Raw genomic sequence first — 19,171 nt, forward strand, 5'->3', positions numbered from 1 at the left:
TGTTCCACTTTCTTGCTCCGCTGGAGGAATGACAAAAATGTACTCTCGGGTCTGCAGGGTAGCTGAGCTGTGGATGCCAGAGAACGTTCCCGAAACCGAACCCAAGCCCCTGAGAGCCGCGGGCCCAGCCACAGGGACCCGCGCAGAGCGGAGGGGCCCACGGCGCGCATACACGTGCGGACGCGACAGTGTTGACCCAGCAGCCGGGCAGGTCTCATGGGCCCCTCCCACGCCCGCAGGACACCTGCTCGCCATCTGGTCACCCCGCCGACGAGAGGACTTGCCCTCACACCAAAGAGCAGCGGCGGGGGTGGGTGGGGGGTGGGGGTGGGGTGGGGGGGGTGGTGTGGTTTGTGCCTGCGGCTGTTCCCGTGGGCGGCCTTGGTCACCACGAGGATGACCGGTTGGAGCGCCTGGCTGACAGAGAACCCAGCAGACAGACGGAGGGCCCGGCCTCACGCAGGCACAGACACGACAACACCCTTACCTGCTATCCCCGGAAACGCAGACTGAGCACGCAGCATGGTCCCTGCGCCCCTGTGGGCACTGAGGCTTAAACTTGAGGTGCCGGGGACAGGCGGGTGGTCACCTGGGCCTCCTGTCCCCGTGCTAGTTGCTGCCTGCTCGCCACCCCTGCCCAGGGCCACGAGGCCCCCTAGGTGCACACGCACCTCCCACAGGTGTGGCCCCGTGTCTCGCCATCTGTGGGTCAGCGCCCCCCCCCCCCCCCCAGTACAGGGAGAGAACGCTGCACGTCCTGTTGTAGCAAGGTCTGTGGGAGCCCGGTCGCCTGCGGTCCCCGTGACTGGACCTCGGGACCACTTCCTCTTTCCCACACCGGCAGGCTGCAGCTGGCACCCGCGTCCCGGAGTGGCGGCTCGGAGCGACCCAGGGCACGCTCACAGAATCCAGAGCCTCCGTGTGTCCGAAGTTTCCGTTCCTGCCCCGACGTGGCCCTGGGACGGCGTCAGGTGGGCAGCAAGCGGACAGTGTGGCCGGGGTTCCCTGATGAGCCTGCGGAGATGGCCGGTCCCCCCCACCACCCCGCTGGTCCCGCTCGAGGCCCTGTGACCCTCCCTCTGCCGCCACCAAAGCACTAGAAACAGCAAGTTCAACCTCTGGTCATTTCGGCCGAGTCTGTGGGAGGGGAAGCTCGCAGACGGTCTGGCTCCTGTGTTTGGGCATCCGGTTCATGTTTGCTTCTAGATTTTACATTTCACGGACTCACGTCTCTTCTAATGTGGCGGGAACAGAGTTCCCGCTTTTATTTTCATTTGCTCGAAAGAGTAAGACCAGTGGCCCTGGGACTCCTTGCAGATCCCCGGCGGTTCTGCGGCCTCCCTGTAGGGCCCGTCCTTCCTCTTCCCGTAAACACACCCACACCTGCGTTTCTGTGGTGCCGTGGGCCCCAGAGCCGCCGTCCCCGCCTGCACGCGACCCCTCCGCTCACGGGGATTGCAGAGAAAATCCAGCATTTCACACACGATTCTTGGAAGTCTGTGTTACCGGCACTTGGCTTTTGTTTTCAGAATGATTTACGACAACTGCGTTGGTTTGGAATCTATTACTGAAATGGTGTGGAATCCGCTCTGTGTCCCCAGAGAGCAGAGCATGGGCCTGTGGGCCTCCCGGCCAGTTCGCTGCAGGCCTGGGGGTCTCAGGCTGACCCTGGGGGTGGGGATGGGCTCAGCGGGCCCAGGGTGGGTCTCAGGCTGGCCTGGGTGCTGGGGGTCTCAGACTTACTCGAGGGGGTCTCAGGCCGGCCTGGGGGGTCTCAGGCTGGCCAGGGGCTCTCAGGCCGGCCTGGGGGGGGGTCACAGGCTGGCCGGGGGGTCTCAGGCTGAGCCGTGCTCCCAGGGTCCAGCCCAAGCTCCCCCCAAGGCCCTCCTGCATATCTTCTCTTGAGCCTCGGACAAATTCGTGTATTTCTTTTATTTTTCTTTAAAAAAAATCCACCTATCACTTCAGACGTGTGAGGACTTACTTCGTTTTGCCTCACTTTCCCTCCTTTTGAAAAACAATCCCTCACGTGAGCAGAGCATGACAGCGGCCCGAGTGGGCTGTGGGGTGGGGCTGGACCCTCCCCGTCCCCACTTTCCCGGCTTTCCCACGTTGTCCTTGGGACGGGCGCCCCCAGGGCTGGCAACACGGCTGCAAACCCCTGCCCTTCCCCCACCCCCCGCACAGCCCTGGGTGACGGCCCCGCCGCAGGGGGCTCACGCTGTGACCACATGACACGGCGTGGGTTGTGCTGAGCGTGAAGCTTCCCTCCGGCGACTCAGGGAACTGCAGACCACCTGGGGAAGATGCCAGGCTCCAGCCTGGGGACCACAGCTTCATATGGCCTCACCCCTGCTTTTGGGGGGCTGCTCTCAGGAAGCTGGGGGTGTCTGTCTTGTTTGTCGTGCCTGGGTCTCCTCTCCAAACTCTAAATGCCGGCCCTCAGCTTTCCTCTCCGGGCCGTGCTCACTGTGTTAAGGGTCCCTCCCTCGTAGGGAGCCCCCAACCCACCGAGTCCTCTGGGGAGAAGCCGGCACTCCTCACCTCCTGAGCCCCCGTGTCCTCTTGGGGGACAGTTTCCGGCTGGTGGCAGCGACGTCCTCTAATCCAGGTCCAGCGGCAGCGTGTCTGGCAGATTTCCTTTAAGCCAAGGTCTTGAGGAGAGATGACAGGTGTATTCGTTCCCAGGCATCCGTGACAAACTGCCCTGGTCTAGGTGGCTCAGAAGGGCAGAGATTTATTCGCCCACGGTCTGGAGGTCAGAGACCGGAGATCCGGGGCCGAGCTTCCTGCAGAGGCCTGGGGCAGGACCCTCCAGGCCTCGTCCAGCCCCCGTGCACTCCTGGGCTGCAGCCGTGGCCCTGTGATCTCGGCCTCTCGCTGTACGTCTGTGTGTCCTCTCTTAGAAGGACTCGTCACTGGATGATCTTTCTTGAGTCCCTTCAGTTGGCAGCGCTCGGCCACGTCATTCTGGGGACCCCGGTGCACCCAGCACACGTCCTTCCCCACACATCGGTCCTCCTGGAGCACACCCTGGAGTCCTGATCAAAGGCTGAGCGGGTGTCGGCAGAAACCAGCAAGGGCAGCAGGCAGCCGTTCTGCCCGTGGAATAGTGCCTCCCGGAACCTGGCTCACTTGGGTAAGATCCTGTGTCTCCTGAGTCCCACGCGGGTGTGGGAACCGCCTCCTCTCCCGACCTCAAGGGTGAGTCTGGGACCCACGTTCCATGAGCAGGTAGGGTTCCTCCCACCTTCTGGTGAGTGAGCACGGCCTCGGCCTCGGGGCTGCTCCTTGTGGGTGACCGGCGAGCCTCGTGTTGCTACTGGCAGTGGGTGGGCTGGTGCTGACGCCCTCCGTGGTCCCTGTGACAGGTGCGGTGACCGTCTCTGGAGTCTCCTCCTCTGAGAACCAGCAGAGACGAAGCAGTCAGAGCACCAGGCGCTTGGCTGAGAAGCACAGAGTCGTGCCCACACAGCTGTGGTGCCCTGGTTAATTGGAATTCAGGGACATTCACTTTAGGAGAAGAGCAATTAGGGGCTCTGCCTGCCTGTGTGGTGGAGTGAGCCGGTGCCGAAGGAGGGAGGGCTGGATGGCTTACACCCTCCAGATGGGAACCCGCGTGCTCCCCGAGACTGGACTGTTGCCAGCCCTGCTTTCTACCCGCCCAGAGGGGATAAGCTGGAGCGTACGCAAAATAACTCCAGATTTCACGTTGGCCTTAGCCGCCTCAATTTACAGAGCTTGATCCCGAAATCACAGTTTTGTGTCTCGAGTATTCACAGTTCCCTCTGCGCCCTGCTGGCCACGGATGGCTGGCACCGCCATGTGGGGGGAGGTTCTCGTACGGGTCTTTCTCAAATAACACAGATGAGCAGAGTCGCCACCACTCGATGCTGCCAGGGCCGTGTTTGTAGCTTGCGACAGGCCCCCTCATTCATTTGATGATCCCGTTAAGGAATTGCAGTCCTTCCCAAGTGCTGGCAGCACCAGGCGCGGTGCCCACAGAGCAGGCGGCAGGACAGGAGAGGAATGCTCTAAGCTCAATGCGGCTGGGTTAGGACTGGAGGAGAGCTCTAATTGGCGCTGGGATCCCCAGCAACCCAAACCAGGCCACCAAACCCATGTTAGGGAAACACCATCCAAGGACGCCCAATTCTCTCTGATGCTCAGAGTTTAGGCTCTGATAAGGGACATTTTGGATACATACTTTAAAATATTTGAAACCAATGATAAACTGATGCAAAGCCCACCTGTGGGCTCACCCGTGGGTCAGACATACCTTCCATTCTAGCGACCTGGCATTAGAGACAGTGCCCTGTTCTGGATGTGAATATTATTGACTGTAGTCTGGGCTGTTCTTATATGCAATATGTCCAAAATGGTTTTAAGAAATCATACGCACACACATACATGGAAATGTGACCCATTTTCAAGAGAAGATACAGTGAATAAAAGAAGAGCCAGAGAAACCTGCTATGTCGAGCCATCAGAAGGGACTTTGAAATAATTAAATTAAAAAATGCCAAAGACTTGGGACTCCTAGGTGGCTCGGTCATTTAAGCATCTACCTTCAGCTCAGGTCATGATCCCAGGGTCCTGGGATTGAGTCCCGCATCAGGCTCCCTGCTGAGCTTCTCCATCTGCCTGCTTTCCCTCCTGCTAGCCTCTCCCCCTGCTTGTGCTCTCTCTCCTTCTCTGACAAATAAATAAAATCTTTAAAAAATGACAAAGACCTGTTGGATATGTATTAAGAATGGCAAAAATGAAAAATGTGTAAAGCAGAGAACAAAATCATTGAATTAGAAAGCAGATCAATGTAATATATTTAAAGTAAGAGAGAAATGCAAAAAAAAAAGCTTAAAGAGAAAAAAACAATACATTTGAGACATATTAAATGGTATAAAAATATAATTGGAGAGGTAGAGAAAATGAGACAAAAAACATATTTAAAAAGAAAATTTTCAAGAATTTTCTAAAAAATCAGTGAAAGAAATGGATCAATCTATGGTCTCTAAGAAACCAAAGTAGGATAAAGATAAGAAAACCGTGTATAGATAAATCCCAGCTAAGATGCTGACAATCAGAGACAACAGTAGACTTACAAACAATCAAGAGAAAGGTTTATTATTGAAAGAAAGAGAAAGGGATGCCTGGGTGGCTCAGTCAGTTAAGTGGCTGCCTTCAGCTCAGGTCATGATCCCAGTGTCCTCAGATCGAGTCCCACATTGGGCTCCTTGCTTTGCTGAGAGCCTACTTCTCCCTCTGCCTCTTCCTGCCACTCTGCCTGCCTGTGCTCTCTATCTTTCTGACAAATAAATCTTTGGAAAAAAAGAAAGAAAAAGAAAGTCAGAAGCCAATTAAATGACATCTTTAAGGTCCTAAAATAATAAGAATTGTTGATTGTAGTTTTATAGCAAATGAAAGTGCCCTGTAAAGATCAAGGAGAAATAAAACGTGCTTAGTCACATGTGGCGAGACTGTCTCCTTCTGTCCTAACAGAAGGCACTGAATGAAAGTCTTTGGGTTGAAAGGAAACATCATCAGACAGAAATGCAGATCCATAAATCAGAATGAAAGTCTGGAGAGGGTGAGGATCATGAAATAAGAGAGATCCGTCTTCTCTCTTTCACACACAAATTGATAAATATTCATTGTGAATATAGAAATATATATATCTTAAGAAAATGATTATTTAAGGCAAAAATAATCACTATGTTTTGATTGTATTTCCCTGATGCCGAGTGACGTGGAGCACTTTTTCATGTGTCTGTTGGCCATCTGGATGTCTTCTTTGCAGAAATGTCTGTTCATGTCCTCTGCCCATTTCTTGATTGGATTGTTTGTTCTTTGGGTGTTGAGTTTGCTAAGTTCCTTATAGATTTTGGATATTAGCCCTTTATCTGATATGTCGTTTGCAAATATCTTCTCCCATTCTGTCAGTTGTCTTTTGGTTTTGTTAACTGTTTCCTTTGCTGTGCAAAAGCTTTTGATCTTGATGAAATCCCAATAGCTCATTTTTGCCCTTGCTTCCCTTGCCTTTGCCGTTGTTCCTAGGAAGATGTTGCTATGGCTGAGGTCGAAGAGGTTGCTGCCTGCATTCTCCTCAAGGATTTTGATGGATTCCTTTCTCACATTGAGGTCCTTCATCCATTTGGAGTCTATTTTCGTGTGTGGTGTAAGGAAGTGGTCCAATTTCATTTTTCTGCATGTGGCTGTCCAATTTTCCCAGCACCATTTATTGAAGAGGCTGTCTTTTTTCCTCAAAATGTTGAAAATAGAACTACCCTATGACCCAGCAATTGCACTACTGGGTATTTACCCTAAAGATACAAACATAGTGATCCGAAGGGGCACGTGTACCCGAATGTTTATAGCAGCAATGTCTACAATAGCCAGACTATGGAAAGAACCTAGATGTCCATCAACAGATGAATGGATAAAGAAGATGTGGTATATATACACAATGGAATACTATGCAGCCATCAAAAGAAATGAAATCTTGCCATTTGCGACGACATGTATGGAACTAGAGCGTATCATGCTTAGTGAAATAAGTCAATCGGAGAAAGACAACTATCATATGATCTCCCTGATATGAGGACATGGAGAAGCAACATGGGGGGGTAGGGGGATAGGAGAAGAATAAATGAAACAAGATGGGATTGGGAGGGAGACAAACCATAAATGACTCTTAATCTCACAAAACAAACTGGGGGTTCCTGGGGGGAGGTGGGATTGGGAGAGGGGGAGCGGGCTATGGACATTGGGGAGGGGAGGCGAACCATAAGAGACTATGGACTCTGAAAAACAACCTGAGGGTTTTGAAGGGTCAGGGGTGGGAGGTTGGGGCAACCTTAGGGTTTTGAAGGGTCAAGGGTGGGAGGTTGGGGGAACAGGTAATGGGGAGGGCACGTTTTGCATGGAGCACTGGGTGTTGTGCAAAAAGAATGAATACTGTTACGCTGAAAAAATAAATAAAATGGAAAAAAAAATAATCACTATGTGCTTTGAGGTATGTTGGGTTCCACCACGTGGTGACAACCTATAGGCTAGGAGGTGGGTGAGAGGAACACACTCTTGTCAGTCTCTTGCCCAGTTCCTAAGGCAGCGTGGCCTTCCTGGGAGCACAGTGACTGAGCGCTGGGGCTAGTCTCTGGGCAAATATCTAGGCACAATGCAGGAAGAGCCAAGGAAAAACAGAATACAAAAGTGAGTGTTGACGTAGAATAAAGTGGAACAAAGACAGAAGTGAATCAGTGTTGGACAAACCAGAATGAGAGCCTTGACCTCTCTCCTACCAGGGACACCTGTTGGGTCTACACTGGCTGGGCACTCAGAATGAAAGGTAAGCGCTGTGAGGTGGGCTCAGAACAAAACAAACGAGAGACAAAGACCCACCGATGCTTCCTGCTAGAGACAGACGTAACTGTAAAGACACAAGCCAGAAGGATGGACGGGAGGTGGGGGAAGAGGCCCCACGCCGACATCAGCTGTCCTGCTGTCCGATGGCAGACTTTAAGAGAAGGAGTTCTCACTGGACATGAAGGCAGATGGTTGTATAACGATAAAGTGATGAATTCACTGAAGAGACATAGTACTATTAGACAAGTACTGGCCTAACAACAGAGATTCAAAACACAGGACGCGAAATTGTCAGAAATGAAGACACAAATATGTACACACACAACCATGACTAGCAGTTTTTATCCCCAATCTTTCAATTGCTTGAAAGATTAGGGAAAATATCTCTGTAGAAAATAAATATAATTATCAACCAATGTGTATCACTTGACATTTATAGAATGCTCTAGCCAACCTCTGCATGGTGTGTGTTCTTTGCAAACACATGTGAAACTTCTTTAAGATAGACCTTATCCGGGCTGTTGAAATGGGCATTGACATATAAAAGGAATTAAACACAAAAAATCATACAGAACATATGCTCAAATAATGGTTTTATATTGGAAATAAATAACAATGAGATACTTAAATCATCCACAAATATTTGGAAATTAAACCTCTGACTGCTAAATACTGCATGGTTTGAAGAAGAAACCAGAGAGAGAATGAGATCATATTTCAAATTGCGACATAATGAAAATGTAACATATCAAAATCAGTGGCACAGCTAGCAGAATTTAGAGGGGAATTTATGGCTCATGTGTTTTAACGTGGTATAAATAAATAAACTATGATCCCACCTTGAAAAAAAACAATAAAAGAGAAACAGACTTAAGGTGAGTAGAAGAACTAAGATCAGAAATCAATGCACGTCCCTTAAGGCAAGAGAAACAAAACTGAAAATGAACTATTGGGACTTCATCAAGTTAAAAAGCTTCTGCACAGCAAAGGAAACTGTCGACAAAACTGAAAAGCAACCAAAGGGATGCGAGAAGATATTCGCAAATGACATAACGATAAAGGGCTGGTATCCAAGACCTGTAAAGAACTTATCAAGCTTAGCACCCAAAACCCAAATAACTCAGTCCAGAAATGGGCAGAAGACATGAACAGACACTTCTCCAAAGAAGACATACAAATGGCTACCAGACACATGAAAAAATGTTCAACATTGCTTGCCATTAAGGAAATACAAATCAAAACCACAATAAGATACCACCTCACGCAAGTCAGAATGTCTAAAATTAACAAGACAGAGAACAACAAGTGTTGGAAGGATGTGCAGAAAGGGGAGCCCTCCTACATGTTGGTGGGAAGGCAAGCTGGTGCAGCCACTCTGGAAAACAATGTGGAAGTTCCTCAAGATGTTAAAAATAGAGCTACCTTATGACCCAGCGATTTCACCACTGAGTATTTACCCCAAAGATACCGACGTAGTGAAAGGAAGGGACACGTGCTCCCAGTGTTCACAGCAGCAATGTCCACAGTCACCAAACTGTGGAAGGAGCCGAGATGCCCTTCAGCAGATGAGCCGGTAAAGAAGACGTGGTCCATACACACAATGGAAGATGACACAGCCATCAGAAAGGATGGAGACCCGTCATTTGCATCAACATGGATGGAACTAGAGGGTATCACGTTAAGTGAAATAAGGCAATCAGAGGAAGACAATTTGATATGGTTCCACTTATCTGTGGAGCATAAGGAATAGCATGGAGGGCATCAGAGAAAGGAAGGGAAAACTGAAGGGCGGAATCAGGAGGGAGACAAACCACAAGAGACTACGGACTCCGAGAAACAATCTGAGGGTTACAGAGGGATGGGGGTGGGGGATGGGGTAACCGGTTGACTGGCACCAAGAGGCATCGTTGGGACAAGCAGTGGGTGTTATATACAACTAACCAATCACCGAACACTACGTCAAAAAGTAATGACGTACCATGTTGGCTAATAGAACTTAAGAAAAAAAGGGAAAAAAATCAATGCAATAGAAAACAAACAGAAAGAAATCAACAAAAAGGGTGTTTTCTTGAAAAAATAATAGCACTAGCCTTCTGACAACACGGATCCAGTGTAACAAACAGAAGAAAACAGAGATGGCCGGCATCGGAGGCACGGACATTACATGCACTGGGAGTCTCGTAGGGGAAATCACGAACAGAATCCCAGCGACGTTGATGAAGCAAAAAACTCCTGGAAAAACACAAAATACCGAACTGGACGCAAGAAGACATAGAGAGTCTACGCAAACCTGTGTCCACGATGTAAATTGAATCCATAATCAGAAATATTTCGACGAGGGAAACTGCGTATTCTGATGGCTTCTTCAGAGAATTCTACCAAACATTCATGATTAATACCGATATTACACAAACTTTCGTAGATAGCGAGGGAGGGACCCGAGTGCCGGCAGAGGAACCATCAAGAAGTAGAGCTGCAGACCGGCCGTCGCTCCTGCACAAGGATGCGGAACTACGCAGTGCGGTATGGCTGTCCAAGTCCAGCAGTACAGGAGAGGATCAGCACCGTGACTAAGTGAGTTTTGTCCCAGGAATACAAGAGCGGCTTCATACTCACCAGCCAGCCTGCTCCACCTCATCAGGGGAATAAGAGGGAAAGTAAAGGTGATTATCTCCGCCAAAGCAGAGGAACACGTGGTCGCGTTCAGTATCCCTACACGGGGAAACCCCTCCGCAAAGTACCAGCGGACGTGGCTTTGCTAAAAGGGTATTTACGAAAAGCCCAAAGCGAACATCTTAATTTGTGGTAAAAAGCTGAACGGGATCCAGCCATCCAGTTGTGCGGGAACGCCCCAAAGCGGAAAGCAGAGTCTGGAAGGGATGCTTGTGCACACGTGCCCACGTGCGTCACTGAGGACAGCTCAGGCACGGAGGCCGCCCACGTGTCCATCAGTGGGATGGATAAAGCGTGGTCCCTCCAGATGAGGGACTCCTGTTCCATTCACAAGGGAGGAAACTCTGACACCAGCTGGCACACGCGCGACCCTCGAGGACACTGTGTTACGGGAGACGAGCCAGTCACACACACACACACACACACACACAACAAATCCCACGATTCCGCCGAAGTGAGGCATCGAGGGGTCAGATTCGGGGAGACAGAGAGTGGAGGCTGGGGAGGGCCATCTGGGAAGATGGAAAAGTTCCGGGGATGGATGGTGTTGAGTTTGTACACTGAATGTTTATAAAACCACTTACAGTTAAGCCCGGTTAATTTTAAGCTATGTGTGTGTTCCCACATTAAAAAAAAATGGGGAAAAAAACCACAGGAATAAATCTAGGATAATTACTAGTTCTATTTCTACCCAAAAATTATACAGGAGGTTCTTATGAGTAAGTTGAGATGACAAAGAAAATAGAAACAATGACAACTGGGAAGAAACCCAGCCCACATCTGCGGTGCCGGCGACAGCGGGTGCACAGGGCTGCACCACAGAGCGAGCAGCCGCGGGGTCCTGCCACGTGGGGGGCGGCCACCCCTAGGTATTTACCCTGAGATGTGTGTAAGAGTGTTTATGCAGCACTATTCGTAATTGCTCCAAACTGAAAATCGCCAAGAAGTCTACCGGTCGGGGAGCAGATAAACGGGGAGCGTAGCGTACGGTGGAAACCCTGATCAGCGGCAGAGAAAGATGCACGTCTGTCTGAGAGGGACGACAGGGCGCACCTCAGCACCACGTCTGGCGGAGGAGCGAGGGCAAATGTGCGCCTGCTACGTGTTCCATTTGTGCGGGATTCGAATCAGGCAAAACTAACCTGCGGCGACAGAAACCGGGTTTCGGCAGTAGGTAGGGGTGCACGTGGACAGGGACGGGGGAGCTTCCTGCGGGGCGTCTCGTCTTGTGTGCTGGTTACGCAGACGTACACAGTTGCCAAAACTCCCTTCAACGGACGAATGGATAAGGAAGATGTGGTCCATATACACGATGGAGTATTATGCCTCCATCAGAAAGGACGAATACCCAACTTTTGTAGCAACATGGACGGGACTGGGGGGGATTATGCTGAGTGAAGTAAGTCAAGCAGAGAGAGTCAAGTATCATATGGTCTCACTTATTTGTGGAGCATAAGGAATAACACGGAGGACGTGGGGAGATGGAGAGGAGAAGGGCGTTGGGGGAAATCAGAGGGGAGAGGAACCATGAGAGACTATGGACTCTGAGGAACAAACTGAGGGTTTCAGAGGGGAGGGGGGTGGGGGCTGGGTTGGCCCGGTGGGGGGTACTAAGGAGGGCACGGATCGCAGGGAGCACTGGGTGTTAGACGCAACAGTGAGTCATGAACACTGTACCAGAAACTAAGGATGTGCTGTATGGTGACTAACGTGACATTATATAAAAAAATTGCTAGAACTCACCAAACTGAACATTTAAGAATTTTGCACTTTTGTATGTCAATTATATCCTCACTTAAAAAGAACCAAAAAAGTTGAATGCAATTTACCACATTAGTAGAATAAGCTAAAAAACAATCACTTTAGCAGGTGCCGCAGGAAACCTGGGAAAGACATCGATGTTCGTTCGTGATGAAAACTCTTGGCAAAGCGAAGGTGAGCTCCCTTAGTCTAACAGAGGGACAAACCAAGGACGGGTCGCACGGTCTTTCCACCAGAAATCCGGAACGTCACCACCGCTTTTCGACGTCGGACCGAAGGTTTTTGCACAGCACAGCGAGGCAGGGGGACAGCATGGAAACGCGGGGCTCGGAGTGGGAGAACCCGAAGCCATTTGAATACGACACAATTGATTATGTAAAACTTCAAAAAGGTCATAGGATAATTATTAGAATTAATAAGTTACGTTTATCACGGTTACTGGAACAAGGTAAATATCAAGTTTGTTTTTACATAAAAGCCAACAATTAGAAACGGAATTTAAAAAATGTTATATAAATAGTATCAAAAATATTAAACACACAGGACTAACTCTAATGAGACGTGTGCGTGACCTCCGAGGGGGAAGCTTACGGGAGGAATTAGCCCAAGATAAGCGGAGGGTGTGCGGTGACGGCATGGGTTCGGCCTGGATCCTATCGGAGGGGACCGAGGTCGGGAGGCTGGGGGTGGGGGGCGGCCACGGGGCTCTCGTTTCTGGGGCATCGAGAAGCAGGAGGTCTACCCGGGGCCATGCTTCAGCCACGCTGGATTGGGCGCACGTGGGACAGACGGCAGGGAGAGGTCTTAGGTCAAGGACATGACCAGATGCAAGGGCGTGGGGCCCGTTTAATCCACTGCGACGGGGAGAACCCCGATCTGAGGTCTCCCGTCGGGGTGGCAGGCCTGTTGCCGCTTCTGCTTGGCAGGGCAGGAAGCCGAGACTTTGGGTTGGGACAAGCCGAGCAGAGACGGCCTGAGGGCGGAGGGTCCTTGATCGGGTCCACCTGGCTTAGTCTTCGACCGAGCGGCGTTCTGGTGTTTTCTCGGACAATGTGGACCTCCGACCGCACGGGCTCTGGCCTCCAGGGAATCCTGGTGACGACTGCCGCCTTCCTCCGGGGACATGTGGCTTTCCTGCCGCCCGCCGCCCTCCGCTCTCCGACGCGGCCCGCGTGCCCCGCTGCGGAGCTGCTGGCGGTGAGAGCGGGGACTGTGGTGGGGTCAGGTGCGGACGAGGAGCCTCTCTGCTCCCCGAGCTCCAGAGAGGACTCGGGAGTGGGCTGAGTCACGCGCGCTCGAGTACTCAGGAGACTTCCAGCTGAAACGGCTCGAAGGACTTGCAATCTGTTACATGGCAGTTGCCGGCGACGGCATTCTCCCCGTCCCCCGAGCCGTCCCTAAGCCATCGCCAAGCGCTTTCAGCGGCCGACAGGATGAGGGTGTGACTTAACGTTCTGTTCCCTGCTGATAATGTTGGGGGAAGGCAGAATGGAGGCTTCTAAGTATCTCAGGGCTTCCGCCCGGAGATGGGCGCACAAAGCAGGAACAGAGGGCAGGACTTGCGTGTCCGTGGCAGGTGGACGAGTGCTCGGGTGTGCTAACCCTTAAATAAGGGTCTGGGTACTCCCCGCTCGGGACCGCTCCTCGGTGGCTCGGGCCGGGTCAATGGGACGTGGAAGTCACCCCCAGGGCTGTCCAATATGGCCAATGCACGTGCATCGTCTCAGGAGCCCCAGGAGGCCACCCCACACTCTGCAACTTGCGCCGAGCCGAGGAAAGACACAGGGCGGGCGACGGTTCTCAAACAGCGTTTCCTGACGTCTGTCTGTAGTCAGTGACGGCGAGGCTCGCCCGACGGGGAACCCCGGCCGAGGACGCCGGAAGCCCGGTGTCTCTCCTTCATCACTGTTGCTTCTGTCCTCGGCACCCCACACCCAGGGTCATTCCAGCAGCAACAACCGCCCACCCCTGTGCGGTTGCATCGAGGACACCAGGAGCCCTCGTCTCGCGCTGACGTAGCCGACCACTCCCTCGGGATCAGCCCCCGTCTTCGTTGATCCTATAAATGAGGCCTCGCCGGATCTGCTTGTGCCTCTCAGGCCCCTTGTCTGGTCCCTCGGAAGCCCTCCTCTGGTTCTGGCCGTCTGTCGGTCTCCTGTGGCCGCTGGGCTGTGGATTGTCGTCAGCGCCGCGTTCTGTCCCCGCTCGGCTCGGGAGGAAGCCTGCAGGGGTGGAGAGGCCCTGCCCGCTGACTTCCACGGCTCAGCTGCGCCTTACGTGCGGACAGGGGGCGGCAGCGGCCAGCAGGTCTCGGTCAGGGGCTCCACACTGGCGCCGGTGAGTCGGGGGCGTCTTCAGACCAGAGCCTGCGGGTCAGTGGGTAGCTCCCCCCTGCGTGTGGGACACAGGCCCACCGTGTCCAGGCTCCGCCACCATCTTCTCAGGCCTCCCGTGAGTCGGTAGAGCGAGTGCCAGAGGCCCTCAGAGCCCCGGAAGTCCTGGGAGGCCTCTAGTAACCAGCCCTCGGACCACAGCCTCCGGCTTCTGAGGTCTCTCCGTTAACCAACAACATCCGTTTCACGTGCTCGTGGCCTCGAGTGGGTCCCTCTCACTCTGCCGGCCCCCGGCTCAGGAATACTCTCCACGGACACTGCTCCTGCCGGGCCCAGAACGACTCCCCACTTGGCCACACCTTGGCCTCCGATATCGCTGAGTCCCCTGCCACAGCTGTGGGAGAAAGCCACAACGTCACACCGTCCGAAGACACACCAATGGGTCACCATGGTCCCCTGCCTCCGGGAAGGCTGAGCCTCCCCACCATGGCCGTCCCTCCCTCGACCCCTGCGGCTGCGCTGGGATGTCCCTCGACCTTGGCAGTGCTCACCCCCGTGCCCTCGCCCCTCCTGTTGAGGACATCACCCCTAACGTCCAGGCTGTGCACCTGTCCCTCTGCACCCCCCAACCTCGTCGGGGACGTCCGGCACTGCTTGTCCCTCTGGCTGGTGTCACAGCCCTTCACCCAGCAATTCACACGTGCCCGAGCTGCTCTCATCTTAGTGAGAAACAGACCGGTGGATACGAGCAGAAGAAACGGCATCATTGCCCCATCGGAGCCCTGTGTGTCCCCCTGGCCGGACGGGTCAGGTCGTGTTCACTCCTCTCATGGCCCAGAGTCCCAGGTCTGCCCGTCCCTGCTCCCATCTTCCGCCGGAAACTCCTCCTGCCCAGCTGGTCTCCTTGCTAGCCTGGTGGCTGCTGGTCACCTCCGGCAGCCGCCAGAGCTGCTCATCACTGTCTTCATCCATTGCGGACATCCGCTATTAGTTTCGGGGCAGAGTTCAGGGATTCATCATATGACACGCAGCACCCGTCCCATCCTGCGCCCTCCCGTGTCCACCACCCGCTTATCCCATCCCCCACCTGCTCCCTCCAGCAGCCCTCGCTTTGTTTCCTGTCATTAAGAGTCTCTTACAGTTTATCTCCTTCTGATTTCACTTGCTTTGTTTTCCCCGCCTTCCCCTATGCTCCTCCAGCTTGTTTCTTAATCCCACATATCAGGGAGATTGTATGATCACTGTCTTTCTCTGACTGACTTATTTCACTCAGCACAGCACCCTTCAGCTCCATCCACGTCATCGCAAATGGCAAGATGTCATTCTTTTTGATGGCTGCGTAATATTCCACTGTATGTATGAACCACACCTTCCTTATCCATCCTAACCACAGTCTTATTTCTTTGAAAGGAGAAGGGGACGAGGGTAGGGGTTCCACTGTCTGCACTTTGATTCACGTGAAGTAGAGTTAAAGTAACTCGTGGTGTGCTCATGTTGTAAGAACGATTCCCATGCACTAATTGCGGAGTATAAGACTGTTTCAGAGGAAGAAGTCTTGAGCGGATCCCACGTGGAAATAAGAATCCCGAACAATCCCATCCCTCAGGAGAGGAGAGTTGCTAAGTAGCATTTTATTGCATTTGTGAATGAGGTTTTCACTTATTACACACATTTTCACTATGGCTAAGAAAGGCTTCCAGTTTAGTAGTCTGTAAGAATACTATAGGGGATTCCAGGGCAAACATTGACTCACAATAATACAAAATCCTACTTTTATATCAGCCAGATTGGGAAAATGGGAGGGAATATGTTTAAGGCATTAAGATATGACGCATCCTTGTTCTTATACGGGGAGGGGGTTACTCCCTGGTTGAATTAGTTGTTGGACTTGGAGTACTTTGAACAAGACCTCGTAAAGTCTCAGTGCTGCAGAGCTGTGCCGCCACCGCTCTAAGGAGGCTAATAATGTTTATTCTTTACATTGTTACTTGCTAAATGGATCAAATGAATCCAATGAATTAAAATGAGCAACAATTAAGAAAACTAAATCCACAGAAGCAAAAGAGCAAATGAAATGTCAAACGCCTGTCATGCTCGCTCGCCGCTGAGGCCTTGTGAGAAGACCCAAGGTCAGGAAGCCTGAGCCGGAGGGGGTGGTGGGGTCGCCTGCTGTCTTTGTGCGTCGGAGAGGACGGTCTCCCTGAAGGGCTGGAGCGCCAGAGGTCACGTCCACCTGAGAGGCATTTCGACAGTGGGTGACGTCCGGCTGAGGCTGCCCCAGCCCTGACCCGACCCGGGTCCTGGTTAGTGGCCGTGGTGAGCACCCTGCCTGCGGCCTCACGGAGGAAAGAGCGTCCCCTGCAAGGAAGGACACGCTCTGTGGCCACTTGGCACGCAACACCCAGCACGTTCTTTTTTCTCAGGATGAGAAGGGAGGAAGAGGCCGCTGTGATCGACGCGCGAGAAGGAGAGAAGCTCCCAGAAGCGGCCGGGCATGGTCAGGCGCTGAGCGCAGCAGCCAGGCCAGGACAGCGGTAGCTATACGTGTGCTGAAGAAAAGAAAGGGAACGTTTGATACAGTGGAAGAGAATATGCATAATTTCCGCACAGAGCTGGGCTTTAATGAAAGTCCTCGAAGGGACCGCTCAGGCCTGAGAAGCACAACTCCTTAAGCAGACCGGACACGGGGGGGCGGACAGAGCAGCGAGCAGGGAGGCGCCCGTTGGGGCCGGTCCCTGAGACACAGTCAGAGGAGCCTGGAGGAGCCCAGAGTGGGATTCTGTCGACACCGGGAGCCCCGTGTCCCGGAGCCCCGTCTCCACGCGCTGAGCAGAACGGAAAGCGCTGCCCGCCCAGATTTCCACGCACAAAGCAGTCTCGAGAAACGAGAGGGAAGTAAAGACACCATCAGACGTCCACGTTCATGGTGGAGAAAAACCATCCCAGACGGGAGCGTGCGGGTTTGGGAAAGAATGAGGGGCAGAGCCCTGGCTCAGACGTCCACGTTCATGGTGGAGAAAAACCATCCCAGACGGGAGCGTGCGGGTTTGGGAAAGAATGAGGGGCAGAGCCCTGGCTCCGAGTTGGCCGGGGACCGTCACGCTGAGTCAGTGAAACAGACGGCGACGCAGGGTCGTCGGCAGGTGGGACGTGCTCTCAGCAAGCGGCCAAGTGCGGGTCGAAGATACGTCGTAGCGCGGTAAGGATACGTCTTCGGAGCTTCGGGGCATCTGGCAAAGAGAAACAGTTAAAAGTTGCAACAGCAGGTTCCAGACGGTGATCGGGTGAAGGAACAGAGCTGCTCTATTTGTGGAAATCAAGGTCGTGAAAGATCCAGGAACAGGTCTGACCAAGAAGCAGGAGTCGCCGGTGAGGGGCCTGTGACCAGGTCCACCCGCAATGCTATTCAACGAGACTGGACCCGACCTTCCGAGAACGGAAACGGACGCAACCACCGGCAGTCTCCGATGACTCAACTGACCGAGTGACTCAGCCCCATCTCCGACGTCAGCGCACGGAGTTCCTAATATTAGCGGGATGGCGGGAATTGAGATTACAGAGCAATAGGTTTTACGCCAGCACCGAAAGACCAGAGATACGTCGGTATGAATCCAGCAAAACGCGAATGGGGTCCGTGTGCTCAAACCTAGAAAACCCCGACAAAAGAAACCCGAGACACCTGAGAAGGACGAAACAGAGGGTCTGTGCATTTGTGCCCGGCTCCAAGCCCGCCCGCGGCGGCACCGTCCGGCCCGCAGCCCCCGCGGCCGAGGAACACCCAACAGGTGGTTGTGCCGCGTCCCTTCTCCGGGTCCCTCCGCTGTCCTCACCACGGCCTTGGACTCGCCAGCACGGCCCTCTGGGGACCCTCCTCCCCCTCTGCCTCCCCCTGCCCAAAGCCTCCCCCGAAGCGTGAGGTGGGCCTGTCTTGCCCCATCCAGCCTCACTCCTCCCTCCCTGGCTGTTCGGAGGGGTCTGGCCTCTCGTCTGTCCCTCGCCTGCACCCTCAGGAGCCCTCCACCTGGAGGGCCACCGAGTGTCTGGCCCTCCCTGGGGACCATAAGGAAGGAGCTGGGGGGCTTCCTGCCATGGCCCCTGCTGTCCATCAGCCTGGCCCGGGGGTGGTGGCTGGTCCCCAGCCCAGGCCGAGCAGGATGCCCGGAGGGGCTCGTCCGTCTGCTCCTCAACGCCTGGCATGTCCTGATGGGCCCCTGCACCAAACCCCGAGCTCCCGGTGACTTTGGGGAGGCCAAGACAGCAGGACCCAGACCAGAAGCGGTGCTGGAGTGGTGTCCCGAAAGCAGATGGAGGACACTGGGGTTGGGGGGGGCGCAGCTTGTTTGAGACAAGACCCCGGTGAGCTGAGGCTCAGAAAACCCCAGCTCGACTGTGATGTGGATGACGGAAGGTGTGTCCTGGGGGCGAAGTGGGGTCACCTGCCTGTTTTCCTCCCAATCCCAAGGGGGCCGGTGGAGGGGGAGGAGGCTGCTGTGTGCTTGGTGGTGAGAGCCACGTCTGCAGGAGGTACCAAGCAAAGCTGCCAGGAGAGACCAGATGAACACCTGTGCCCTCCGTGCTGCCTCCCCCGGCTCCTCTGTCCATGCCTGAGGCACCTTGAGGCTCCGGGGCCTGAACTCCCCCACTAGCATTCCTACCTGCTGAGACCCAAGAGCACCCCTGTCTGGGCACAGGTGGAACCGCCTTCTCCTGACCCATGTCGTCCTCTGGGGGCACCTGGGCGGTCTGTCTGCCAGACAAGGTGGAAAGCTGTGGGCTGCTGCTCCAGGGGGACAGGCTGTGGCTTCCCTTGTGGGCTTCCTGGGGCCAATGAGTGGGAGGGAGTCGTCCTTTTTGGGTGTTTTCAGAGAAGTTTAGCTGAGCCAGAAGGAGACGGGGTGTCCTGGCTGCTCCCAAGGCCATCACAGGCGTCCAGATGAGCTTCTGGGGCTGGAGGCCGGGGTGCCGTCTGCCATCCCGGGAGGCTCCCCCCGGTGCCCTGTCTGTCCTCAGGACAGTGTGGAACAGGAAGAGGCAGCGGCCGT

Source organism: Meles meles, chromosome 7 (assembly GCF_922984935.1).
Source record: "Meles meles chromosome 7, mMelMel3.1 paternal haplotype, whole genome shotgun sequence".
In the NCBI taxonomy this organism is placed as follows: domain Eukaryota; kingdom Metazoa; phylum Chordata; class Mammalia; order Carnivora; family Mustelidae; genus Meles; species Meles meles.